General features: G+C 45.3%; 1 protein-coding gene and 1 long non-coding RNA gene across 9 annotated transcripts in view; one reads left to right on the forward strand and one right to left on the reverse strand.

Moving 5' to 3' along the window:
• RAD51B (RAD51 paralog B) overlaps positions 1 to 27,887 on the forward strand; it is a 512,857-nt gene that overhangs the window by 401,251 nt on the left and 83,719 nt on the right. The window lies entirely within an intron of this gene.
• Positions 16,210 to 20,448, reverse strand: LOC119034772 (uncharacterized). 4 transcript variants are annotated; one of them, XR_005079627.2, is made up of 5 exons: positions 20,281 to 20,448; positions 19,808 to 20,011; positions 18,643 to 19,037; positions 18,007 to 18,465; positions 16,210 to 17,608 (listed from the first exon to the last, which is right to left on the reverse strand). It is a non-coding gene; the product is annotated as an uncharacterized LOC119034772 (long non-coding RNA). The 4 variants fall into 4 exon arrangements; XR_005079626.2 differs by lacking the exon at positions 16,210 to 17,608 and adding an exon at positions 19,442 to 19,488 and having other exon boundaries at positions 17,631 to 18,465; XR_005079628.2 differs by lacking the exon at positions 16,210 to 17,608 and having other exon boundaries at positions 17,635 to 18,225; positions 18,386 to 18,465.

The raw sequence follows: 27,887 nt of genomic DNA on the forward strand, positions 1-27,887 counted from the left end.
AGCGTCCGCTCTAATGAGACGCTTGGAAGCAAAGCTCTCATTCAGCAACCATGCCCAGCTTGGGCTTCTGCATTCTGAGAGGATGTGGAAAGTAATTGAAATGATTAAAAGCATGGAAAATCAGATCTCTGAAGAACGATGAAAGTGGGCTATTTAACCTAAAGAAAAAAAGATTGAAGGGAGAACCTGGTATTTAAGTGCAGAAAGAGTTCTTAGAAAAAAAAGGAGGCAGATGTTTTCTTCCTCCTCTTGAGTGTATGAAGAGAAAATCACCTTAGAGATTCCATTTGTACAAAAGAAGGATTTTTTTTCAAGCAGATGGGCTTCTTGTACCGGTTGAGAGCTGGACTAGGTGTTCTTGAAGGTAGCTCTTCACTGACATTCCGTGATGACTAGATTGAGAACTTGCTTATTATGGAAAGAGTCGTGAAACCACATGCTGCCTGCCTTACAAGGTCAGGTGAACAAACACTGGCTGGTTTGGTTTAGGTGTAGTTCTGCCCGGGAGTTACTTCAACACTCGTGACATGCCTGTGAGGAAGCAAATATTGTGTGTGGACAAACAGCACATCAGGGCGGAAAATGTAAAAACCTAGTGGTAAAGTAATGATAAACCCTAGGATTCCTGTCTCCTACTCCTCCATTCTCACTGTTAGGCAGGAAATCAGAATTAGGTTTTGCACTAACTATGTAAACGAGACAAATCACAGGATAGCTTAGCGTTGGTGCCAGTATTTCTGGAGGGGTAGAATTAAGCATATGGGTTCCATACTGAGTCAGGAGCATTTAATGTTGGCTCTGGTCGGTATCTGGCTTATTTCCTACTGTAACTTGACTAGTCTAATTTGGGATCCAGAGCCTTCAAATCAAGACTAAGGAAAATGGATTTAACTTAGAGAAACAGTTCTACTTTTACATATGGAAAAGCTATTCTAAAGAACAATAGCTTTGGCATTAGTGCTGTTTTTGATGGATGTAGATTTATTTAAAAGTTAGGATTAAAAAACAATTAAAAGCCATATGTTGCGCCACTTTTTTCCCGTACCACTTGGGCCATTGCATTAATCTCTACTGTGTAACAACTCACGCTGCTCTGTGTAAGTGTGAGCTCCTCTGACTGTCACTTCCGTGCATCCACGTGTCTAACATGCTTCACGACTGGGTTCTGCCGTCTCCGGGACCACATTGCTGAGAGGCCACAGTCCCCGCGTGTCACACAGCAGCAGCAGCCATTTCCACGGAGCCCACATGGTCACTGAAAAGTGACCCACCCAGAAGGCTTTCCGGCCTTCAAGGGAATCTGCTAACGAGCAGAGGTTGACTGACTTCACAATCAGCTGCCCTAAATAAATTCGAATGATAATATCTGTATATTGGAAGTTACAGGAAATAATCGAGAAGAGGAATGGCAAGTCCACAAACGTGCTGTTGACAGTATCAGAGGAAGAATTTACTGGCGATGGTGACTTTGATGGAAATCAACAGCCCCGCCCTCCTTCTTCCCAGTGGAATTATGCAAGAAAAATAACTGAGAAACAAAACCAAACAATCACACAAGCAGAATACCTCCAAATAACAACAGCAACCAAAACCCAACTTCCAAAAAGAGTTCACGTTATATGTTTACTTTTTGGAAACTGATTTAGAAACAGGAAGCCAGTTTCTGAGTTTATTTCCACACTTGCCCTCTGAACCCTGTCTTGTTGAATGAGTCGGGGTATCAGATTCTCTCCCAAAATTTCCTTTCAACAGAACTTACTGTATTACCCACCCATCCCCCAAATATAAATGGCTAAAACAGCCAGCTCTTTCACTCTTGGTATATACACACAAACACAAATGAGGTACACACACATACGTATAATATACATCTCTGCATATATAAACACACACTTTGGTCATTTATTTTTTTAACAGCATAAAGGTCATTAATCAAAATATAATTCATTTTAACAGTCAAGACTTGACGCGAGATCATTATTTCAAGAAAACCCAAAGAGACTAAGCTCCCTTTCATAGCATTGTTTTCTTTCTAAACCTCTGTAGGGTGCGTGGCTCTTCTCCGCAGAGAGAGCCAGGGGACAGCACCACGAAGCAGCCTCGGGCCTGCATATTAAAAGACCGAAGTTCTCCTGGGGAAGGAGCTTATGCTGCGTATTCACTCACCTCCCAGAAGAGAACATTTCACCTACATCTGCTGTATTTCTAACTGTAGTCTGTCTCTAGTTAGCCCCAGGGCAAAGAAAACAAAAATGTTTCCCTGTCTCTCAGAAGAAAAACCTGAGGTGGAGAGAAATTACACTAAGTAACTACACTAAGTATCTTTTTCTCATTTCATTTCAGTTTAGTTTCATCTGCACTTTTCTTAAACATTTTGTAAGTTGAGAAGGAACATATTTAAATCATCTCAATTATGGGAAAGCTTTCTTTAGACGGCTCGAGAGTGTCCAGATGTTTTTCTTCTTCGAGATAATGAGAAGGCTGATACGGATTTCTCCTTCCTAATGACCAGGACAACGGCCAGGCAAATGAAAAAGAACTCGAGTTTTGTCTACAGCTTGCGCACCCAGCTGAGTAACCAGTTAGCTGGTTCCTGAATAGAACGATTTCACCCTTTCTGCAGTTGAATGTAGGCCTTGCTATGAAGCCTGCCAACAGATTGAGTGGCCCATTGGCCCGATCAGGACCAACCTGAGGCTCCCAAACTAGTCTATAACCTGTGACCCTGTAAGCCTTAAGAAGTTAGGCATATTATGTTGTATAAAAAAATAAGAAAAAGATGACCTGATGAGCAAAGGCTATCAACTGGCAATTTTCAAAGAAACTTAAGTATTAAACTTCACATGTCACTATGGAAAAAAAACATAATACAAACATGAGATGTCACTCTTGCCCTTCAGTCCCCCCCCAAATAAATCCCCACCAAAACCCCAAATCCCAAACAAAACAAACTTTAAAACCCCTAAACGTTGGCAATCATGTGAGGAAACAAGAACTCACACTGCTAATGGGAGAGTGAACTAGAAGCGCCACTTTGAAGAAGAATCTGGCAGCATCTACTTGGTCCTGAACAGGCACAAATACCACAATAAATACGATTCTAGATGTGTGCCTTCGATATACTCTGTGCTGTAGATGAGATTATATGCAAAAAGACTGCAGTTATATCTATTAAAAAAGACTAGAAGGGGGAATACCAAATTCTTGATAATGCTTTTTACCAAGAGAAGGAAATGCGATTGTAGTACTTCATCTTGATATATTTCTTAATATACAAGACCAAAAAAAAAAAAAAAAAGGAAGGGAAAGGTGAAGAAAATGTAGAAACAATGTTTGTTATATTTTTCTCTATACATCTCCAGATTTAAAGTTTTTCCAAAGTTAAAAAAGAAAATAGCCATCACAATGTATGAATACCCTGCCGATCTCCAAGAAGTAAGGGGAGTTGTTTCGACCTGGGTTTAGTAAACCATTGACCAAGGATGCAATTAAAATATTATCGATACGCAGAAAACTATACTTGAACAACAATTAAAATAAATTAATTTTTAAAAAAAAAGAAAGAAAATAGCCATCATACGTTTGACTGATGTAATCAGTATGCTCTATGCAGTTCTCAGTCCTTTTCTGAATTGCATCTTGCCAGTCCCGAAGCTGTCAGCTTTTCCTTAGGACACTAACAGATTGCACCATAACTAATGTATCTTCCCAGAACTGGTTATAATCTCTGTGAAGGTAGTGCTGATAAGGCCCAACATTCTGGAGAGTTCTAGAAGAGGTTGGAATCTTCTTTTTTCATAGCATTTCACAGAGCTGGAAAATAGCCTCAGGAATAATGTAATATAATTCTTTTATTTCAGTGAGGAAGTCGAGGCCTTGAGAGGCCGTTCAGATTCACCTGGCTAATTAAAGGTAGAGCTAGAGGGACCAGAATCTCTGACCACTGACCTTCCGGCGACACAACATTCACATAAGGAACTGACGAAAACTGTACACATTCTTTCCACAGAGCCTTCACTGGGGACAAGCAGGCACCGCCCTGACTTTGGCATTATGGAAATAGCCATTAGGCCAGCAATACTTTAAGAGACCAGAAGGACAGGAGTGAGACGTCTATAGTCACTACATCCTGTGAAGCAGTCAGTATAGCATAGAGGTTAAAATGCTTAACCGAAGTCACATTTCTGGGCATATATCCTGGCTCTGCCACTCCCAACTCTGTTACCTTGGCTGTTACCTCCCTGTGCCACTGTAAAGGGAGAATAATAATAGAACCTATTTCAGGGACTATAATGTGGGTTAGAAGAGTTAATGATGTAATACATGAGAATGGTGTTTGATATAGGCATTCAACGAATGCGATCTGTTATTATTGCATCATATGTACAAGAAACTGTTGTGTAAACTGAACATTTAACTATAGTCCTGCTGTATTTTGCCTTAAACCTTATACCTACCTCTCAAAATTGTCATTAGTATCTCTCTTTGTGTTTGATTTGGATAAGTCTCAGTTTTGCAGTTAAGAAAGCAGACTTCAAAAAGGTAAGGTCACTTATTTGTCCAGAACAATGTCATAAGTGTATGATAGTGATTATCTTTTCTTCTTATTACACTTCACTCAACACTGATCTCCCCTGGTACACACGGGGCTACACCAGGCAGAGAGCGAGCAATGAGGTCGACGATTGAAGTAGAGGACTGAGTCCTCCCGGGTCTCGCCATCCAATACCCAGATGGCTGTCCTGATGCTCTCCTATCAATTATCTGCAAGCTGTTAAAGTTTTTCAGGGAAGAAATAGCCCCCACATTCCTATAGTCATTTTGATGGAAATGCCGTGAATCTTAACATAAAATGATGACAGAGTCCTACGTGCCGCCAATTTTGAGTCTATTATGTGAAGGAGGTTTCCAAGTCCCAGATCAGATCCTCTCTCTGAACCAATTTGTTGAAACTCCTGCTGTTCTATGTTAATCCTGATGTGCTTGTCAGACCCCCACCTACATACCAGTGGAGAATCCATTCCTGGGGTTTGTGAGACAGCTAACCTACCTTTGTTCCCCACGCCCCTTCACCAAATGATGTCACTCTTACAAGACGCATTTTGTAGAGTATATTATAAACTTCCTTTTTATGGTCGTTGAAGAGTTCTTTAAATAAGTATCATAGTAATCTTCTTCCTCTATCTCAGAAAAGATCCACTCTTTAAACCTGATAAATTCCTTTGTCAAAGTAATAAGAGGGTGATTTCATTTGTAGTTTTATGTACTTATTTATTTTGTAATTTGGGTATTAATCTTGCTGTCAGATGAATACAGCCAACTTTTGGACTCGATTTCTTCCTGTGCAGGGGAGAATTTCTATACCAAGTTCCCACTGAATCGCCTCTCGCACACACCCAGGTCCGATTTTCATTTGTGCTTAGCCTCTTACCACAGCCTGTAATTATCCAGGTAAGTAGGTTTTTTTTTTTTTTTAAGATTTGATGCTTCCAGGTACCAAAACAATTTAGATTCAGAGCTGCAGGGGGATAGTTTATTGATACATTAATCAAACCTGAAATTATTCACACCCTTGGAATTTTAAATCTCTTTCATGACAAATGACTGAAGTTGACCGCAGTTTGTTCGGTGTGGAAGTGGATGCCGAGACTAGTCGTTGACAGCACGCAGCTTTGTGGGAGTGACGTGCACTCTGGCATCCTGTTGCTGTTTCTTCCCTGTTTGCCATTGTTATCTTGGCCTAACTGTCATTTTCCCTTTGATGCCTAGCTCTCTGCTGCTATGTACTGGTTGCCCTTCTATGAGCAATAGTTCTCAGGTTGAGTTTTTAATATTTCACCCCCGTGGACTCGCTCTGTTCCAGACCTGCTGAATCAGAAGCCAAGGCAGGGATATTTGTGTTTTTAAAAACCTCTTTATGGCGTTCTCATGCTCAATCAGAATTGAGGACTACTGTCTTATCGCCTAGGTTAGAAATCTTATATTTGTAAATAAGTGAAACCCACTCAGACTGTCGTAACAAAAAAAAGAGGAATTTGTCATGAGGGAGCAGGAGACTCTCACAGAGCTCAAGGGTATGAGATCCACCCGGGCTTCCTGAGAGACCCGAGTCTGGAACTGCAACACTGACAAGGACCCAGGCAGCAAGTCCCACTGCCCAGTGTGTCCCTCTGTCTGCTCCCTTCAGAACCTTGTGGACCCCAAGTTCTGATCTCTCTGTATGGCTCCCTTTCTTCTCTTTCTGTTGCCACATGACCAAACATGGCACCCACGTTCATCTGTCATCCATTTAGGCCGGCTAGCATCTCTCAGTCTAAATTCCCACTCAAAGATCTGATTGGCCCAGGGTAGGTGATGTGTCTACCCTTCCTTAAGCCGTCAGACAACATGGTTCAACATGGCTGCCAAGGGCCCCCCCATGTGTGAGTCCAGACCAGGGGCTGTTTGGGTATCTCCAAGTGCTTCTCTGCATTTGCTACACTCTTAATGCAATTATAACAAATAATTTCATTCCTGATTTCAGCTTCGTTGTGATATTTTCACCTTTAAGGAAAGTGAGAAGCAACAATTTCTACAAATTGGGTGATTTAATCATACAGATGCCACTAAAACATTGAACGTCTCTCTCTGTGCCCACTTCTCCCTCTTATGAATGTGAACCAGTTATGACATCAGGACACTCAGGAAAGCTGCCTCTCTCTAGCAGAGGAAGACAGCAATTGAATGGCCCCGTCATTTTCTATAATGTATGTAATTTTAGTCATCACAATAAAGTGAGGTTAAAGGGTTCGAGGTGGTATATCACAGACCAGGCTGATAGGTGACCTTGTACTGATCTAAAAGGCTCCTGCCTTTTCTTTGTCGACACAGGGTGTTCAAAAAAGAAGGGAATATCAATAGTGCCTGGCACAGGGTTAGGATTCAGTAGTATCTGCTAATAGTGTTTGCTTAGAAATATTTATTAGAAATAATAAATTTCTAATGGTTTTGAAACAGTGGAATGAGTTACCAGGTGGTTTTGAAACAGTGGAATGAGTTACCTAGGAAAGTAAGTAAGCTTTTACTCTTTCTTTTTATCATCTTAACCATCCTCCTGCCTGTGTGGGGTAGCCAAAGATATCCATGATACTTGGCTCTATAAGAGAGGAAAATTTGGTAGAGAAAGTAAAATACAAAAGCAGTGCTTCAAAGTTATGGCCTTCTTGAGGAAATCTGGTTCATTGGTAGCAGTTTCAATCAAGTCATTAGCAACTGTACCTTGATGTCCCTTCTACTCTGAGTAGAAGTCACAGAACAAATTTTGTCATGTCATGTTTCATGCCAAGGTCCTGCATCAAAATCTCAGAAAAAGTGGTTTTGGGGATCTGCAGGTCAACTTCTAGTTCTCTCACTGCCCATCACCGATGCTTGTTGAGTGCAGCCCACACATGTCCAACATCGTCGGGTGTTATGCTGTCGCAGGCCTTCCAGAACGTGGATCCCTTTCAACAGATTCCTGACCATCTTGAAAGCATTTGTGCCACACTTTTATTTGTGCTGCACTCATTGCTTCATTCCCGAAAGGCTTCTGAATCATCTGAATGGTTTCCATGGAGGAACGTTCAAGCTAACACAAAAGAAAAAATAGAATAGAATAAAATAGTTTAGAATAGAATAGAATAAAAAATAGCAATGCACAACACCCCCGCCCTTGTTCTCTAGAGATCACTCCATGCTCTTACATGTCCCATTCGTTCTTATAGGCCAAGAGGAGGAAAATAGAGTTTGCAGTCTCTGTTTTGCTGCTGAGAAAACAAGGAGAGGGTCAGTCATTCCTACAATTTAAAAATTCTAATCTTACTGATATGTCAACCTTCAGGGAATGTGTAAAGCAATGATTTCCACATACTGATGGCAACTTAACCTTGCAGATACCACTACATGAACGAGGCAGAGAGAATGTTAGGATAAAGCACAATGTTTGCAACTAAGTTAGAATTGAAAATGAATTTGGTCTCTAAAGGACCACAAAAACAAACAGGACTGTATTTCAGCCAATTGTAAGGCCCCCAAAAAAGCTCAATGCGTAAAACAGACACGTGTGTTAGTTGAGCTGTAAGAATGACATATAGGAAAAATAAAAACTAAAAGTGATAGTTGATCATTGATACTGTATCAGAGTAGCTTTATCAGAGTTGATAAATGACACTGTGTCAGAGTGTTATTTAATGATATTCATTGTGATTTGTAGACTAGCCGGCAACTCCCAGAACACATAGCACTGAAGCAGTGAGGGTCTTTGCAAAGTCTGTGGAAGTCTCAGCTTTCGTATCTTACATCAAAGGTATGATAGGAACAATCCATAAGAAATGTTTTTAAGCAGTTTGCTAGCTTATAAATACTGTATTATCCAGCACTCTGGGTTACAAGTAACAGGTTCAGTGGAATCTATTGGCTAAGGTAGTTGGGACATCTATGGGGTTGGTCTAACAGGCTTTCCAACAGTGTCATCATTTCTGCTGCTATTTTCATCTCTCTGATCTGCTTTCCTCCTGGTGGTTTTATTCTCAGTACGTCTTGCCACATGGTGGTAGAGTGGTTTCCCTGATTCTTATCACTTAGGATCTGAACAGGCGTAAGGTCCTTTTTCTTTCTGCCTTTAAGTCAGTACTCCCAAAAAGAGCCTAGCTGGCCCACTGGATCACTTGCCAACCCCTGTGGCAGGAAGACAAGGGCCCCAGAGGAGGGGCTGGGTAATTCTCCAAAGGAAAGGAAGGCTTCTGTGGCAAGAGAAGGGGGAAGACGTGTTGAATGGGAAGAAAGAGCAAATGTCCACCCATACATTACACAACTGCATGCCAGGCACTTTCACATCCTGTGGCAAATGTAAAGCCTTCACTGATAAAAAAGAAATGACAGCTTGAAATACTGTAAGTAGTGAGAGAAAAAACTCAAGGTGCTTTCTAATACTATCTCCAATTCCCAAGTATACACGTAATTATTAGTTCTTCTTTGCTTCCAAGTATTCTGTTTGCCCCTCTGCTACGTCACTCCTACAGATCTGGTCTCCTTAAACAGGGTGTAAACATTTGAAGATAGAACCTCGTCTTTTGTTTCTTTAGTTCCAGTGCCTGGTCCAGTGCCTGAACACAGAAGCCACTTTCTCATTGATTAGAATTGGGTTCTATGTACTGCTTAAGTTAGGGAAATAATCATCATTAAATGTTTGTTATAAGAGGGCATAAGGGACTTCGCCAAGATGGAGGCGTAGGTGGGAACACTTTTCATGCTCGCACAACCAAATCTAATAACAATAAAGTTTTAACAACAATAAACATAACCAAACCACACAGAAAATCAAATATAGAGTCCAGAAACAACGGACCACTCAGCTAAACCGGTGAGAGGGGCAAAACCAGCAGCGGAGCCAGTTGGGCAAAAAAGATCCGGGTGGTGTACAGGCAGCCCGGGGCACGGATCCCAGGTGCAGGCTAGCTACGGGCGGACACAGGGAAGAGGTGCGGCTGACTGTCTGCGGTCGATCATGCATTTGCATGCAGATAAACCAGTGAAGAGGCGAGCATTGAGACAGATCTCGCAGGCTCCAGCGACTGGCGCAGGGCCGCAGACTCGCACATTTGTGCTCGGATAAGCAGGCTGGGGCGAGCGGTGAGGCAGACTGGGCGAGCGGAGAGGACTGCCATTGCTCCCTCTCTGACCCCACTCCCACATACAGCATCACAAACCTGCGATGGGGAGGGGTGTGCAGGGTGGAGGGGAACGCAGGAGGGGAAATAGAACAAATGTAATGGCATAATCAATAAAAAAGTTAATAAAAAATAAAATAAAATAAAAAGAAGGCATAAGGGATAGTCCTTATTCTTCACAAAGAAGGGTTGGGCCAGTCCCGGCCTCTTCACCACCCCTCCGCAGGGCGGGTGTGATGGCTCGTCTGACTGGTGAGTGGAGGATAAGGAAGGGCCAGCTCACATTCAGGTCCCGTCCTACAGCAGCCACAGGGGGGGTCCACTGCTCGGGCCAGTCTCCGGGAAGCCTGCTGTTGTTTTGCGCTCAGGGGTGGCTTCCACCTCCTGTTTCTTTTGACAGGTTAAAACTTCAGATGTGCAAAAAACGTATGATTTAATGGTCCCCTCAAACCTCACAGAAGGCTTTAGAAAGATCCTGTATTTGTTTTTCAATATGTGCAGAGAATGAATTTGAAAAGTATTTAGACACTTTATATGTCATTTATTTATATCTCATCTTTTTCTAAAAGAGAAATAAGTGACTTGGTGGTAATCTAATTCATGACATTCAAAAGCCACAAGGACAGAAGAAGAATTTTTTGAGACACCCTGAAACACAACTGCATTCGATATGGTTTCCTAGCCTAGACCATAATCCCGAAGTCATACTGCCGTTGTTTTTAAGCAAAACAGATGTTATTCCTCCTCCTCTGTTCCTTCTGACAGTGAATAGCTAACCCCACCACTGAACCCAAAACCTGGGAATCAACTCACGCCTCCTTTCTTCTCTGCTGCCACTTCCCCCAAACACTACCCCATACGTCCCACGGTCACACACCAATTTCCTCCTCTCATGTCCAGTTCCACCTCCAGTCTGAGTTCACGCCTTGAATGTTCTCCCACCTTGACCCGCCCAGCAGCCCCACTCTGCGGCTCTTCACTCCCGGTTCTGTGCCATACCGTGTTCGTCCTAAGGCAGCAGGGCGATCGTGTTACTTGTATATGTGAAATCACTCCATGGTTTTTTCCTGGCTCTAGGATTTAGTCCAAACTCCTTGGTGTCCACGCAGGGACCTAAGGACCCAGCAGCTGCCAAACGTTCAGCCATGTCTCTCGGAATGGTTTCTCACTCGGCCTCCTTCCTCCATCACCCCTCCTCCCCCAAAACCCATACCCTAGAGGCATTGAGAAGTACTCAGAGGACTTCTGAGGGGCAAGGCTGTTTCACATCTCTCAGTTGCATTTGCTGCTCTTTTGCCTATAATTTACCACTTCCATCCTCCAAGAACAGCTCAGCTTTCAAGGCGCAACCCAAGTGCCACCACCTCTCTGAAGCCTTTTGGACAATTCACCTTCAGGAAGACTCAAGCACTCTCTTCCTTGTATGACCCTCTGTGACTTCTAGTCCCTAACAGATTTTTTTCCATGAATGTTTTGTAACACTGTTTGCCTCCAGTAGACAGAAAGATGCTGGGGCCCAAGGACAAGTCAAGCTAGCTTTGTCATCCGGCAGGTAGTGCTGTACCCGACACTGCAGCAGGTTCCAGAAGGGTTTGTGACTAAATGCATGTTTATATGCGTGAGTGAATAGCAGTTTAAGAATTTTCATTAGCAGTATTCCTTTGCTTCCTACAACTTGGAGGATATAAAATTAGCGGCTCCTACAGAATGGTTGGAGGGGAGCTTTAGTCTTTTGCAAAGATGTGGCTTTGAGGAGCAGGCCGTGAACTGCAGCAGGCCCTGCCTACAGTAGTGTCAGCGACTGATGTTAGCAGCCTCTGTTTCCTGCGGGGTTCCCAGGGCTGTGGGTCACTTTTGGTCTTTATCTTATCAACGCCCACACACAGAAAGCAGAGGGCATTGGCCTGGACTGATAGAAGGTTTTAAAGCCTTAGAGAGCCTCATGTTGCTGGACAGGTTTAAACATATATCTCTTTAGGACAGTGATGAAATAAATGGCTTTGCTCGATCTTCCACACAGGCTCTGAAAATCAAGTCAAGAAGGGAAGAATAGTGGTAAAGTCAGTGAGTGTTTACCAAGTAACCGCGGCACAGCTTGTGCAGCGGGGCACAGACAAAATTTAAAAGAGAAGAACAATCCTCAAGGAGTTTACTGTCCAAACTTACTCATGTCACAACAGTGAACGTACCTTCTGTGATAGGTTCTGATGATCAATGTAGACTACTTTTAAATTATTTAGAAATATACTCAGCAAAGCACAGACAATATTCTTACAGCTGATAATGGTCAAAAAGAGGAAAGGCCAGCGTTTGTTCACAGTCTGCATCAGATTGCAAGCTGGTACCCAGTGGGCCAGAGTCAAACAATATTTTGAAATTCAGGAAATTTTTAATAAAAATTAAGATTTCTTACTAGTGGTTTCTTCCTGGCTCTTAAATTCGTTTGACTTTGTGGTCTCAGGTCTAAATGTTTCACACGTGACTTAGTGGTTCAGGGGCGACTTTAAATAGGTGGAGTCTCATATGCACGCAAGGATATTTAACTCACTCCTGAGTGTCCAAGCATAATACATAGGTTTGTTTTTTAAAAATGGCAGTCAAAGATTAATATTGCCCTGGTTTCACAGTTTAGATCTGAGATCAACAAACCTTTCCGTAAAGGGCCAGATGAAAAGTATTTTAGTCTTCGCATGGCAGGCCATTTGGTCTTTGCCGCGACCCCTCCACTCTGCCATTGCAGCGTGAAAGCACCGATGTGCACGAGCAGGTGAGCGCAGCCGTGTGCCAATAGACCTTTGCTTAGGAACCCTGACTCTGAATCTCACATAATTTCTGTGTCACAGAATATTCTTTTTCTTTTGTCTGTTTCCTGACTGTTTCAGAATGTGAAAGCTATCCTAGTCCACAAGCCATTCAAAAGCAGGCGGCAGACCTCACATGGCCCAGAGGGACCGTGGGTGACTGCACATCGCAAAGTCTTGCTCTTAGGCTTTAGAAACCGAGCCAGCCCCAAAGCAGCAGCTAGGAGGTTCTGTTCTCTGGATCATGCCAGGGAATTCTCCTTTCCTCGCTTTTTCATATTCACAGGGAACCGGGTCGATGTCCGTCTTGGACACGGAAGAGCCAGCTTGTTCACCTTACGTTTCCCAAGGCCTCGGAAGCTAGTCTCCATTTCAGGCTCAGGTGATGAGTGAGCCTGGAGTTTTCCAGGAGGAACTTTATCCCTCAAGCATCTGTGTCCCACTCATACACTTATACATGGAAAAGGCTAAGTGAAATCTATTAATATCCAGCTAGAAAGAAAACTATAAAATTACACATATATGCAAGCTTGTGTGTATTCTGCAGTTCAAAGTGTAGTCAGCAAAAAAAAAAGCAGCCTGCACGCCATTGCACTGGGAGGAAATCGGTGTCTTTGAAATCAAATACCCTGCCATTGGCATATCCAGGCTTGAAACCGGGCTGCAGCTTTTAGCTTCCACCACATGTTTACATTGGAAATCTCTCTGTGCTCATATAGAGTTTGTTCTCTTATGAAATCATGTCTCTAGGGAAGGATAATTTAAAGCCATTTCCGTTTGTTATGTCTGAGCTGAACTAGACTATTAGGGCTTGTTAACGCGGGATAAACTTGAGCCCTATAACTGCCTTCATCTGCAGATTATAGAATCTGTCCAACAAATTGCATTCTGATGTTTTCAGATGAAGGCTAAGCAAGCAAGGGCCTTTTAATTTATATTCTATCACCATGGTTGTCTTAGGAATCACAGTTTTGACTTTCATGCCTGCTCGGTATAGCAGAGATAATATGACTCTTGAACAGGCCAAATCCAGAAGTAATCGAGACACTAAACTATATCCGCCTGCTGTGATAGCAGAGCAAGCAAAGGCTGCCAGTCAGAAAACTGCTGGCTAGGCATCTTTCTGCAGGGTACCTCCCGACCTCCAGTCTTTGCATAAATCAATGTTCAGTCCACTGAAATATCGTGTGTGGTCTGCATTTAGAAATTTCATTCGAAAATTATATCATGGCAACCATGAGACAGATGGATGAAGTAGAACAAGTTTTCTTTAGGCTCATGTTAAGTAAATAGAATTCAGTGAAGATAGACGTTTTCCTGATTGAGCCCCGGGGTACCTCACGCCCTCCACCTCCGTTCATCACGCCCACTGAACACGCGCACGGTGATACTTCGGCATTTAAATGTTTGTTTGATTAGCATTCCCCATTTTAGGCCGTGGGATATTGGAATGAAGAAATTATATTTGCTTGGCTTCTTTTTACTTTTACTGTCTAGTGGAATTGCCAGTCCAGCTTCAGTAAAGGCTTGAACTGGGCGGCACTGGCAGCAGTGTCACTAGACGACGTGCAACCCCCAACTCTAGAGAAGGGGTTCTCCCTTTACGGCTCCAACCCTATTAACAGGGCCTCCGCCGAACTTACATTTTTTTTTCAATAAACTCACGCAGGCATTGTCCTAAGCCCAGAGGCTGGTGACTGGGGTGATGGTGGAATATAGAGACAAGGAAGACCAGGACCCGCTGGAAAAGCGGCTGTGTATTTAAATCACCGTAATCAAGACCAGATTCGAGAAATATCACGAATGCAGGGCAGACACGGGACAGTGACGTTTAAACTGGGCTTTGAGGGGGAAATGGGGTTTTAACTACCAGGAGGAAGAAGACCCTGCTACACTAAGGGATCGCCATGAACAAAATTCCAAACGCAGAGCAGTGCGGCACGTGTGGGGGAGTGTGGGAGTGAGACCTCCCCTCGCTCCCTCCCTTCTCTCTTTCCTCTATTCAGTGTTGAGCGAATGACTGTAGTAAACCAGACAGACAGGCCGCTTGTCCACATAAAGTTTGCCGTCTAGAGGAGGAGACAGTGATGAATTAAAGAAGCCTGAAGTAAGTGACAAATTACAGTTGGGAGCCTTAGCTCAGAGGAGAGGGGCGTGCTGGCCAAGAGAAAGCGTTACAGGAGAGTCCAGCGAACATTCCAGGGCTTTGCTGAGAGAGGCCCTGCAGCGCGAAGGGAGAGCAGGCATTGACTAGAGGAGACCGCGGCACCGAGAAAGGGCCGCATGTACACAGCACACGCGAGACACTGTCAGAGAAGGGACCTGGGTCGTGTTAGGTGCAGCTGGCGGCAGAGTCAGCTGCTGACTGCAGTCAGGGAGCCGACCGTGTGTGGGGGTTTTGTCTTTATTCTCAGAATAGAAGAAAGCCATCTACTTGTTTCAGGCAAAGAGTGGAATGAGGTAATGGGGGTTGCTTTCTGGAAAGATCACTCTGGCTACAGTGTAGAGAATGAATTAGAAGTGTAGAGAAGGGGACGGGAAGTTTGCTGGGTAGCAGATGTGATTGTTCAGGTGGGACCTGCTGGTTGTTTGTTGGGTAATGGTGGTGGGAAGGAGGAGGATGGAATGAATTCAAGGTCTCATTATGAGCTTGGCCTTGGAGACATTGAATTTGAAGCACCTTTGAGACACTGAGAAGACATACCAGGGAAATTTTTTTTTAAGTCTGAAGCTCATTGAAAAGGCCTGTGTTGGAGATACACATTTAAGAGACCTCTTCTCGTAGCTGGCAACTGAACCATGAGTGTGGATGTGCTGGTTGAACAAATGAGTGACAGGATGAATTAACAGATGAGATCGGGCGAGGAGAGCATAGAGTAAGAAGAGGCCCTGGACAACTGTGTGTGGGGCTATAGCTCTGTCATTACCAAGTACCAGTTGTGATAATCGACTGTTTTGTCCTAAGGCTAGCTCTCATACCTTATGCGGACAGTCTGAAAGCTAACAGGAATCTGGGAAGTGACCGACCCATCCCCTTGTCCACAGGGAAACACCTGTCCTTACCCTTCTAACTTACAGGTGGGTGGGTTCTAAGAGTTCACATAAAAGATGGTCGTCTGGATTGTAAAACACTCTTCCCCGAAGAAGTACTTGAGTTCCTAGACTGATGCCTTCAGGGGCCAAATTCGATCAGGGTTCTTTCTGTGAGACGTGATGTTCAGTAGGACCTTGGGGTAACAGGACAGATTTCCCTCGTTGCTTCCTTGGCCATGGGCCTGGGGCCTCTTCTCCACTCTCCTCCCGTCCCCCTTGCCAGGCACTGGGAGACAGGACTGTCCACCTTGTTGTCATTGGGAGTGGCTTAGTGACATGAGAGAGGGTGCTCCAGGGCTTTCTGGGACACCTCCCAGTACAAGCCCCCCGAGGCTCTTATAGATCTGCACTTGAACCCATTCATTCCCCTTTGATCTTTCCTGAGGACCCCAAGGATCAGCCAGCCTGTGTCTCTCACTTTTACTACCAGCTCATAGGTATCTGGTGGGGTCAGGAGTGGGGGGAAAAATATAATAGGGGAGTCAGAGGGAACCGCTGTTTATTTCGCCATATTTGGCCTATAAGTACTGTTGTAAAACTTTTCCTCATCTTTCTAGTTCCTGAAGCAAGCACATAGCTCTTTGGCAGTTTCTAAGAGTTTTTATTACAAACAATGTCAGAAAGCAAGTTGAGAGCAAAACAGCCCCCTCTGGGCTCTTCCCTAGCCTGTCCTTGTGTTGCGTTGCTCCCTTAGACCTAGGATGAACCCACACCCCCATCTCAGAGGTCAGTCGTTTTTCTGTGCCTGGCACCTCAGCATAATAGCCATTAGCACTCCCTTTCCCTTTAAAAGGTTTAGAAGACAAACTATGGCTGCCCACTTTGGCCCCACAGGGGAAGATAAAGTGATGCATCGATGGTAACAGAGTATTCAGAAAGGATTGAAGTCATCTTTATCTGCACGTTCATGAGACCATGAGCCAGCAGAGTAGCCTCCTTGGTGTTCAGTCCCAGGACCTGGGCTAGGCCTGTGCACGTGCCGGTGCAGAGATGGGTAGCAGAGGGGAGGGCCCGTGAGAAGGGCTGGAGGTGGGGCCGGAGTGCTTCTCCGAGGTGTGCCCACATTTTCTCCTGTCCCTTCCACCCACCACAGCCAGGTCTGCCATGGGGGACTTAGACCTGCACTGGGCAAGGTGGTGTCAAAGACCAGGGTTGAAGAAAGTGGGTTTCCAGGCAGCTGTTGGGTCAGCAGCAGAGAGGACAAAAACTCGGAAGCAGACGTGGAGACAAGTTATGATAACAGAGAGAGTGGGGTGCTGGGGGGGGGGTCTGGGTCATTGTCAGATTCGATTGTCACAGCAAGGGGAGAAGAGCATGGAATTGTCAACAGGACGCTTACATTTTTCCTGAAAAGTTGCCACTTTAGGAGAACAGTTCAGGAAGAATTTCCCCATGTCCACAGAGCTATGCTTCTGTTCATAGGTTTCTGAGCAGCTCAGGCCACCCAACTGGTGAGACCACGTGGGGTGCCCCCAGCTCACGGGCCTCTAAGAAGCATACTTAAGTCACATGTACACAACATGAGAACCACCCATGATGTTAAACAAACAAGCAAATGTGTGATCCCTTCTCATTACCACTTCCATGGGTCCAAACGCTATTCTGAAGTGTTGACTACAGCGGTAATGCGCTCCTGACAAAGAAATTACTCGTAAAGTAATAAAAAAGATTAGAAAAATGGGCCATAGTCACTACTATTTGTGGTGCTATGTAGGTGGCATGCCTGTTACGAGAACTTTTGCATCATTGAATGTGTTTTAAACTAGAAAAAATGTAGGTTAGTCACTCCTGGGCACTCAGAAGTTTAAAAGCCCAAAGCTCTTCTGCTGCCTGGCCGGGCAGGCGAGTCGGGTCAGTCCTTTGGGACACTGCCGGCCGGCCTCCGGGCACACACGTGGTTTGGATTGCGAAGGGAAATGAAACGGTGGACTCGGGACTGAGTTTTGGGTTGGGAGCTCCGTCTCAAGCTCTGGGTCTGAAATGCCATTGTGTGAGCCTCTTGGCCTCCGTGTGACTCAGTTTTTCTTTCTGTAGAATGAGAAGGTGACCCCAGTATTACAATAGTATCTGAGTGCCTTTAAGGGCCTAGGAAAGATGCACAGTGAGGAGGGCGGTGTCGTCACTGGGAGGAGCACACCAGAGACAGCACTCACACTTCGGTGTCACCGGTGCAAATGTACTTTTTTAATCCCATTTCTTACATTGCCTCTTTATGGAGACATTTTTTTTTAACTCTCATATTGCCTGAAGGAAACATCTATACACATCTTGTTGAATGGTGGGTTAGCTCCAATGTGCTCCAAGTCAGTTGAGCATTTCAAAATTCACCATAATGTTTTCTAAAACCCAATTTGCCTGGAAAGTTTCTCATACCCACCCAATTCTGGAAACAACAGAAAGTGAAGAACTTGGGCTTGGGAGCTTACTAGACTCTCCAGCTAAATCCACCCCGTCTCTGGGGATTTTCGTCGCCCCGCGCCCACTCCAGCTGTTACTGATTCTTGGTGCTGTTGTCCTGGTGGTAAAGACGCTGTCTGTCGTCCTGGTAAAGACCTCCCCAGAACCAAAGTGGATCAGATCCGTGGGGTTTACTGGTCACAGTGTGAAGACGCAGATTAGTCCAGTGGTTTGGGATTATTTTTCCCCTGAGACAAAAATAAACATCATTATTGTTTTTTCTGAATTAAAAAAAAATGAAAATGCAAAGGAAATGGTAGGTTTAAGGCACCCCACGGAGAGAGGTAACATTTGGGTGTGCGGCTCTCCGGCGTCTCCCAGCGCGTGGGTGTGCACATCCACACGCACCGTTTTCAGAAAGCAAGTCGACCCCGTCCTGGTTGCTCATGACCTTGTTTTCTTCATTCAGCGGTCCATCGTGGGTAACTCTGTTCAGAAACGAAGAACGACACCATTAATTAGCGTGGCCCCACGCACCATGCCATTAAATAACTGTGCCATAACCTCTTTACCCATTTTTCTAGTTGTCGGTCATTTAGGTTTTTTCCTGGTTTTTACTGTCAGAAAAAGCAAACAAACATTGCAACGAGCATCCTTCTACACACCTATTTCCGAGCCTGTCTGATCATCTCCTTAGGATGCATTCCCGCAGCGATGTGGGTGGGTCATGGGCATGTTTCCACGTTTGTGTGTGTTGCCAAGCGCCCATCCTTCGTGTTTGTAAATTCTTTATCCTCCATAATGTTGCCCACACGGGGAGTTATTTTTTTTTCAATCTCAGTGAATCCCCTAAGTGAAAACAGTATCTCATTGGTGTTTTATATGTGCTTTCCTTTGCTTACTACAGAGATCAAGCATCTTTTTGTATTTTTCCAGTTGTGACTTGCTCATGTAGCGAGTCCAGCCTGCAAACTCCAGGGGAGCTGTGGTCTGCTTGGTCCACGGAATTCGAGACTTGGGCTGGGAATTATTCCTCAGTTAGACTGCACAATGTGAAAGCCTGTAGTAAGGACAAATTTCAAACTCATTAGAAAGCTGTTTTAAGAATATTCTGTTTCATGAATAACTATACTACGGCGTTTCAGTATCCCTAACAAAAGAAGAAATTCACAGTGCTAATTGGAGACACCAGCCCTGGAGAGGGTGGGACGGGGCTCTCGCCCCTCTGCTGAGGTCCCAGTGAGCCGTGGCAGAATTCTTGGAAACCTCTCCGAATTCATGCCACCCCACGAAGGAGCTGCTGCAACAGCCCAGCACACCCCACCTGCTCGAAGTTGCCATAGGCCAGCCTCTCCGAGTTTTATGATGCATCTGAAATGAACTTTTACTGCCTCCTCCCTCCAACTCATGAACAGTCGTGGGGGAGGAAAGAAAAACAGAACCCACCAAGAGGAACAAACAGACCTGTCCAAGGCTGGTGAATTGGCTACTCCATGGGGCAGCGGAGTAAACTACAAAAGACATAAAGCACACCTCGCTTTAATCCTTTCCATCCGCCCAGAGCCCCAGAAAGCTCATAAAGTCTCCCTTTCTGGGTGATTGGATTCCTTTGGCTCAGGGGAGGCAGCGCTGCTTGGTTCTTTGGGGAGGGGGCTGAGGGATTTTGGGAGCAGGAGAATGGCAATTACTGGGGGAGAATGAAAACGCGGACCCTCTCTTCCTGCTTCGAGGTGGTGAGTGGTAAACACAAACAGCTGTGGCCTGGACGCACACATGGGGCTGGGCCCCTCCATTCCCTCAGAAGCCGCGTGTAGCTGCGAGGTGTCTCACCTTCTGAGCGCTCCCTTGGCTAATTCACAGGAATTGTTTTGAATGCTGCTGGCAAAAATGTGGCCGAAAGTTGTGTGTGGTGGGTGGTGTGTTTTCTTCTCTCTCTAAAAAGAGTAGCTGTTCTTCTCTGCCAGTATTTAGAAGCTGGAACTGTCTGTTCTTCTTGTTTGAAATCAAGACTTTAGAGACCAAACTTTTCAGAGCCTGGAAGAAGGAGAAAGGAAAAAAAAAATCCTCTGGTCTGCCTTTGGCCTGGATACTTTTGGCTTGTTTATTTTTGACCTTTCACCGTGTTTGCGGGCTGCAGGGGAGCCCTGGCCTGCCTGGGCTGGGCTTCTGCATCTCCAACAACAAACAGCTCAATCCAAAAAGGAAATAAATTCTTTGGCAGTGAAAAGAAGAATCTCCTAAAATTTGTCTAGTCTTCCTTGTTTTTGAACCCCTGGTGAAGGCAGAGAAGGAAATGCACTTACCAGTTCTTCTCCACCCTTTGGCCAGCCTTCCCTCGTTCCCTCCACCTTCTCCCCCAGGCACACTCTGGCTGAGCGCTTCCCAGCTCAGGGCCTGCCTTTGGGGCTTCTCTGCCTTTGCAGGTGCCACTCCCTCCTGGAAGGCTTTCCCCCAACCTTTCCCTGGGCGAAGTCCTCCTGGCATATAGGGGCTTTCCCTCCACTGGCTGAAATCCTTGAAAGCAGGCCCCAGCCTTAGGTGTCCAGCACAATGCCTGCGGTACTGGTGACAGCAGCACTATTAGTATTAGCTGCAGTAGTGTTAGTGTTAGTAGCAGTAGTACTAATAATAGTAATACTTACTCTTTATTGGGTTTGTGCCTTGTGCAAAGCACTGTGCTAGGCATTCCTCACAGGTCTCTGTCTCAACAACCCCATGTCGTAGGAGGTATCACCTCCGTTTCATAGATGAGGGAATTGAGGCTGCAAAGTTAGCACACCCAGCCGAGGCATGTTACTGACAAAGGGCCGGAACGGAGTTAGCTAGCATTTGGGTTCTTGCTCATTTCCCCTCTCATTTGGGGCCTCTTATTATGACAGATGCTTAATAAATGCCTCTTGATTGAATGGATGGCCCTGAGATCATGTTCTGAGCGTGGGGAAATCCGTCCAGGAATTTCAAGAGCCACGGCTTTTACACTTGGTCCCTTGACTCGGTTCCCTCACTTCTAGATCAGATCTCGCCTCCTGCTTTTCGCTGAGAATCAGCCACGCCCTCAGGTTGTAGCTGGGGGAGGTGGGGTGGGGTGCAGATGTGTCCTCCTTCCTTAAACTAGTCTATCTAGTCACCTCCCCAAAATTAGGCTAAATTAAATGAAGTCACTGTTGTTATGCATCAAAAAACTATTGAAATCAGTGATATTATATGGTTCGAATTAATACAATGCCTCTGTCAGAGGCCTTAAGATGCCTACACACTTCCCTTGTGGAATTATTGTAAGAATTAAATGCATGTAATACATATAAATGACCGCCACTGCCTGGTACATAGCAAATTCTTTTAAAAATGTACATGCTTGACATTATTTTTATTTTTGACAGGGGTACTGAAATTCCTAAAAGGGCGTGAGACTAGGGAGGTACATTAACTAATATTAATAATTACTACACCAAGTAATACCTATTACTATGTGCCAAACACTGTTTTAAGGATTTTTCAGTGTTAACTCACTTAACTCTCATGAGAGTCTGATGACATGGGTACCGTCACCAGCCCTGTTGTACAGGTAAGGAGGTGGGCGCCACAGAGAGGTTAAGTTGGGAAGCTCAGGTTCAAGTTTCTGAGTCTGGAGCCTACGCTCCTTCGTAATCATCACTGCTCAGAAAAAACAGTCAGCACCGGGCCTGAGAGAAATATAATAGAAATGTTACATATCAGTTCCTCCCCGTTCTTACCTCTCATTTGTGTTTTCACGGGGATGCGTGTATTTGTGAAAGGCCCTGCCTCTGGTGCTGTTGCTGGTCCCGGGCCCCACCAGGAGGAGGGGGCCGCCCAGCAGCACCTTCCTGTACCAAACCCACCTTCTCCAAACCTTTGTTTCCCAGTTGCCAGCTTGGCAAAAAAAAAAAAAAAATCCATGTCACCACAGTTGAGGCTGTTTCATGAGGAAAGATCTTTGCTACAAAATGGTTTTTTGTTTTCAGCTACCTTTATCATTCTCCTTTACCCTTGAGACTGCAAAATGCCATGTCTCCCTGTTTACAGAGGCCAAAACAAATTCCAGGAATAAACACAATTTTTGTAACTCTTTTTCAAAAATTGGTACTATGCATAGAGTAAATATTTGGTAAAAGAACAGAAGGGATTAAACAGTCAGTAAAACAAAGTGAACACAGCCATACACTACATATTTGCATAGGCAATACATACATTAAAGGAATTTCCTACATTAAACTCTGTGATGCAGTTTTGTGTCTATACAGGGTAATACATGATAGTTTGATGCTTTCTGCTTATCTGTGTTTTCTAACTTTTCCCCAGTGTGGAGGCAGAACGTCTTCAGGCTTTGACCGGGGCAGGCCTGCTCGCCCAGCGTGCTCTCCCTTCTTGTCCTCCTTCCCCATTTTCACTTGTCACCCTGAGGTTAACAGGGCTCTGTGGCTTGAGCAGGAGGGGCAGGGGCAGAGGGCTCTGAACGTTCAATGTGATGCCCTACCAGCGTTTCTAGCAGCCTCACGATCTGCCAGGGAGAGCTGGGAACCGACTGGTGGAGGCGATGGGGCACGTGTGTGTGTTTTAAAGGCAGAGGCTCCAACATCGGACTCCCAGCCTACACTTCGCCGCTGTGCTTCTGTGTGCCCATCGGTGGGGTGGAAATTGGGCCAACTGCTCTGTCTCACAGAGACCCCCCGAGGAAGAGGTGAAATCGATGAGGTGTTAGAGTCGGCAAGAGGTTCATGCTGTGCAAAGGCACCCGCTGGCTGGGCCGCCTGCTGATTGATTCTCGGGCACCCACCCTGAGTGAGAACGAGGATCCAGTGGGCTTCCTTCCCTGGCGCCCGCAAGGGCCTGCGGCAGAATCAGCGCCTGTCGGTGTTTACTTCAGCTTTGCTTCACCATGAAGCCCACCCTCACTCTCTCCTCCTCTGCTTCCATCTTCCTTCTCTCTGATGGCACTTGCTTGTCTGTCCTGTGCCTCCACCCCCACTACAGCCCCCCCCACCCCCACTACCCACTCATCCTGCCTTGCTCTCCCTGCCTCTCCCCTCCTCGGCTGCCGCTCTCTCCTCACAGGCCTCAGAGGAGCCCTCTCTTGACCCAGGACCCCCATTAGACAGAGGGAGACACCAGCGATCACTGGGCACTTTGTGGGGAAGGCCAGCGAGAGGCCAGGCTGACCAGGGCGAGCAGCAGGATCCCCAGAAAGACGCTTGGCTTCTGGGGAACGGGAGCCTAATCCCTTCAGTGGCCGGAGGCTCCCGGGGCCGCAGCCTCCTTCCCACTGTGCTGGGAGGGACGTCACTGGAGGATGTTGGCCACGGAGGGCTCTGCTCACCAGCAGCCCCCCTCCTGCCCCCAGCCCCCTCGCTTCTCTTTTCTTTCGCAGTGACACTCACGACAGTGCCTCTGAGGTCATTTGTTTCCCACAGCCTCACAGGGCGCTGTGGCAACCAGGGGGACAATGATCTCTCACAGGAATGATGGGAGGCCTTGTTTTGCCTTAAATAAGCTCCTTCAAGGGAGCAGTAAGGTCTGTTGTGTGTGTGGTTTGTGTTTTTTTTTTCTTCAGAAAATCCTTTTGCACGTAGTTGCAGTGTGAAGTACTCAGGCAACTTCAGTTGAAGACATAAAGAATCTTATGTGTATGTATGTGTGAGGGTTTAACTTTATTTTTATTGCTGCTTTGAGACCAGGACCGTGTTTTCCCTTCTGCCAGTTACCCTTTTCCCTCTCATGCTGTCTGGACCCCAGTGTCATCTGGGGAGCGTCAGGCAGGAGCCGGCAGGTGTCGGGGCCGAGAGGTGGCCGTGTCTCCGTGCCGGTGTCCCATGGCCTCCTCTGCGGCAAGGCCGCTCTGGGGTGTGTGCACCGGGGATTCGGAGCTCCAGCACATTCCCCGTCCTGTCCTGGGCCCGGTGAAAGTGCATGGTTCTGGGTGTCCAGCGCTGGAATTCACAGCAAGATGAAAGTGAGGGGGGAGGATTGTGGGCCCCCTCGGAACAGGCCGTCGGCTTACATGTCGCAGCTGCAGGGAAATGTGGGGAAAGGAAAAGGGCCTCATAGGGCAGGGGGTAGAAAGAGGTCAGGTTCTAGTTCTAGGCCCCATGGAGCTGTTTAATGAGGAAAGACGTGAGGCTATTTCTATTCACACTCTGATAACATCACTAGAAAACACAGAACTGACTTGTTTGTCTAGCGCTCTGCAGTGTTTTAGGGCTTCGAACTGCTGGAGGTGGGATAACCTAAGAGCTTTGGTGTATGAGCATTATTATTTGTAAAGGCTTTCTGCTTGGAGGGTCATGCTGTGTCGTGTAATCTAGATATTTCATATGGAGAAACTGAGGCCAGGCCGATTAAAGTCTTCCCCAGAACCACACGATGAATTCGTTTCAAGATGTAAGATTAAAACCCAGGTTTTTTAGTTTCCAGATCATTAACTAATCCTTGTGATCTATGAATTCTTTCTATTTGTTCCAAAAATAAAAGGCAAGCAAGACATTCTCTCATCTGAGCAATACGTCTCAGAAACTGTATGGCCATCTAAATTATATTTTTAAACGATCCTTTCCTCCTTTTTAAATATATCTTCCTTTTTCGGGAAGTCCTATCTTCTTCAACTCTTTATAAAATTTTGTCACCTCTTTAACATGTCAGACTCAAGAACTGTTTGCTTTACGATTGGGCCACTCAGAGGGCATGATATTTTTTCCCTTCCCTTTTTACTTCCTGACTTTTCCCCGGGAACCATTCTCATGCATTTGCGAAGCACTTGGGCGGGAAGGAGAGTTCTCCAGATGTTCCTGTTGGTTGCCCAGAGTCATTCAAAGACTGGCACCGCTTTTTGGGAAATTGAAGAAGCGTTTTTGTGACAACTAGTTATACTTGAGTTTAAAAAACAATCCTAAGATTAACTCTTAACGACCAGAGTGTCATTTTAATTGTTCATGAATTCTGAAATGGGAGTCCCAGAAGTTTTGGTAAATGGATTGACTTATCGCCTTATTTCTCTGGACCATCTGTTAAACGCTTGTTCTCAGCTGTTCATTAGCTTCCAGTAACAAGCACACTGCAGTCCACTCCAACAGACGGCCTGTGTCTGACATCGACAGGACACTATCCAGACCATCTTCTCTCTGGCCATGATGGAAGTGTTCGGCCATCGCTAAACCTAGAATGATTCATGTTTTAGTGTTCGTTACAAGGGAAACAACAAAAGTGAATAAATAAAAATCACTGATACAAGGTTCGTGACAGATGGTGAGCAGCAAACGTAAACTCCCGAGCTACATTAACAAGCTCCTGTTGGAAATGTTTGACTCAGAGTGCAGACCGTGCCGGCCGGCCTGGCCTCAAGCAGCCTCCGCTCCCAGCCCATCTGAACATCTTCCTGAAGGTTTCTTGCCTACTGGCAAATTTCGCTGCCTCTTCCAGAGGCACAGACGATGAGTTTGATTTAGTCCAAAATGGTAACCAGAAATGTTGAATAGCAAGGAACTGGCAGGCGGCTCTGGGAGCTGGTGAGTAAATAACAGGCTGTTGTCCCACACCCGCGTTTAATGCTCTCAAGAGGTTCTTGTGTTGCTCACATTAGTGGGCATGTAAATGAAACCCCTGTTGGCCTTGGCAGATATTGGCCTCTTCCGTGACCTTGTTTGACTGAAACAAAAAGTCATTGGAGGAACAAAATTTCAGCGCTCTGCACCCGGTTGAAAGAAAAGGGCAATTCTCTGAATTGGGTAATTGGATCACCCTCCCAAGTGCCCTAAGGCTTATATCAAACATATAAGAAGGGGATTAATAACTTCAGTGTAAAAATGAGCTTCAGGCGGCTTCCAACTGTAACATTTCACTCTCAGGAGCTGTAGGACATACAAACAGATTTTTCCAGAGTATTTTGAAGTGCTCTTTATAAAACGCGGGGAGGGACTTAAGGCTGCTGTAGGGTCCTCGTAACTGCTGTGGTCCAGTCTGGTGGGCAGGCAACCTGAAAGCCTCCACAAAGCAGCCGCTTAATGAAACTGCCCGTGAGACGCATTATGAACTAGAAGACAGTGACGATAATAGTTTTATAAACTATGCTCTGTGTCCATTTCCTTGGTCACAGACTTATTTCCTAGACTAAACTAGGTGTATGCCAGGCTCCCCGTCCCCCTGGTTCTTACAGGTGAGTGAAAGCACTCCGCCTCCCACCCCAGACCTATTGGCTGTGTGGGAGTCGCATGGGGCCTTTTGAGAAGATGAGGAATTTAAATTATTTATTTATTTGTCTGTTTACTCAATGCTTACTTAAGGCCTACTATACCAGGCTTGAGAGAATAAGAAGGCATTTGTTGGAGTGATCACTCCATAAGTTATATAAATGTTTAAGCACTGTGTTATAGCCCTGAAACTAATATAGTATTGTGGCTGCTGTAATTGAAAAATTTATAAAGCAAACCAAGAAATAGAAATTTATATATATATATACATACATATGAAATATATATACGGAAGACCCATGGGACAGATATTTGGATTCATAGTCCTTCATAAGGATTGAAAGAACACACGAGGCGGGAGCCCTCTCTTCTCAGGAAGGGGGGTTCTGACCAGGCTAAAGGGGGTAACAGGAGGTGAGTCCATGAGGCAGAGAAACAAACGGAGAAGACTCTTCCAGGCAGAGATTTCATGAAGGGGAAGTTGGTGATTAATGTGGTCAGAAGATACAAGCTAAAATCATCAGTTTTTTCTTGGAGCAGAAGGGTCAAAAGTGGCTCTTTTGAGTCCTGAGGAAGCAGGTTTATTAGTGATGGAAGCAACTATTGGGATCACAACTTGCCTAGAATCGGGAAACAAAGGAAAACCTCTGAAAATGCATTGTTTTGAAATGCATCTTCAAAGATACAGACATTCTGAGGATGCTGGCAACCACATGGAAAAGAAGAGGAATGGGGGGAACATTCTTATCTTAATGGCTGTAGAGCTGTCTGATGCCAAAAAGAGTTAGCAGAATCCTGCTATCTGTTTATTGCTGATGCACTTTAAAGCTGATTTTTTTTTTTACTATGAAAATATTGCTGTAGCTGGGGAGGGTTGTTTCTAAGAATTAGAATACCAGAAATCTAATCAGAAAAGGATCTAACTTGAATCATAAGCTAAAGATTGATTTTCATTTTTATTCTACAATTTTTATTGAAAACTGTGAGGCAGATGTCTTACCGGCACCGTCACATGAGGAAGCCTCAGGGAGGTTATGTGCGTTCCTCAGCCCTGCAGCCAGCGAAGGCAAAGCCTATGCCCTCATTGTCCCACTGCCGCCTGTCACAGCTAAACCTTCGGTCAAGGCAGACTCTTTGAATTCTCCCACATTTGTTTGGTTTTTGTCATTGACCCTGTTTTTCTTCCTATAAAGTAGATGTGTTTCATTTCCTTCCTTCCTTCCTTCCTTCCTTCCTTCCTTCCTTCCTTCCTTCCTTCCTTCCTTCCTCCCCCCCTTCCTTCCTTCCTTCCTTCCTTCCTTCCTTCCTTCCTTCCTTCCTTCCTTCCTTCCTTCCTTTTTTCCTTCCTTCATACTTGGGTGTATCTAGCCAGAGGTGGCAAATAGGTTCCATCTTCCTTTTAACTCCAGACGACCAGTAGTGGCTGCTTGGACTGCTGTATTGTAACTGCTTAGCCTCAGCTCCCATGGGCTCTGTCCTGGGGCTGTGGTGGTACACATAGCTGTTGTCGTGGCTGCTGCTTTAGTGTCTTTACTTCACCCCTGAAGTAGTGCATGAGATAAATCAGCTGAAGTCCTAAAGCAAGAAAGCCATGCCTGCTTCCCAAAGTAGGAGATGTTCTGCTGCTGCATAAAGACATGAAGAAGTGTAGTGACTTTGTAAGAGAGATTTTCAATCTGAGAGTTAGAAGGAGAAGCCTGAAGAAAGCTACA

Source organism: Artibeus jamaicensis, unplaced genomic scaffold (assembly GCF_021234435.1).
Source record: "Artibeus jamaicensis isolate MK-2021 breed Jamaican fruit bat unplaced genomic scaffold, CSHL_Jam_final contig_851, whole genome shotgun sequence".
NCBI classification, from domain to species: domain Eukaryota; kingdom Metazoa; phylum Chordata; class Mammalia; order Chiroptera; family Phyllostomidae; genus Artibeus; species Artibeus jamaicensis.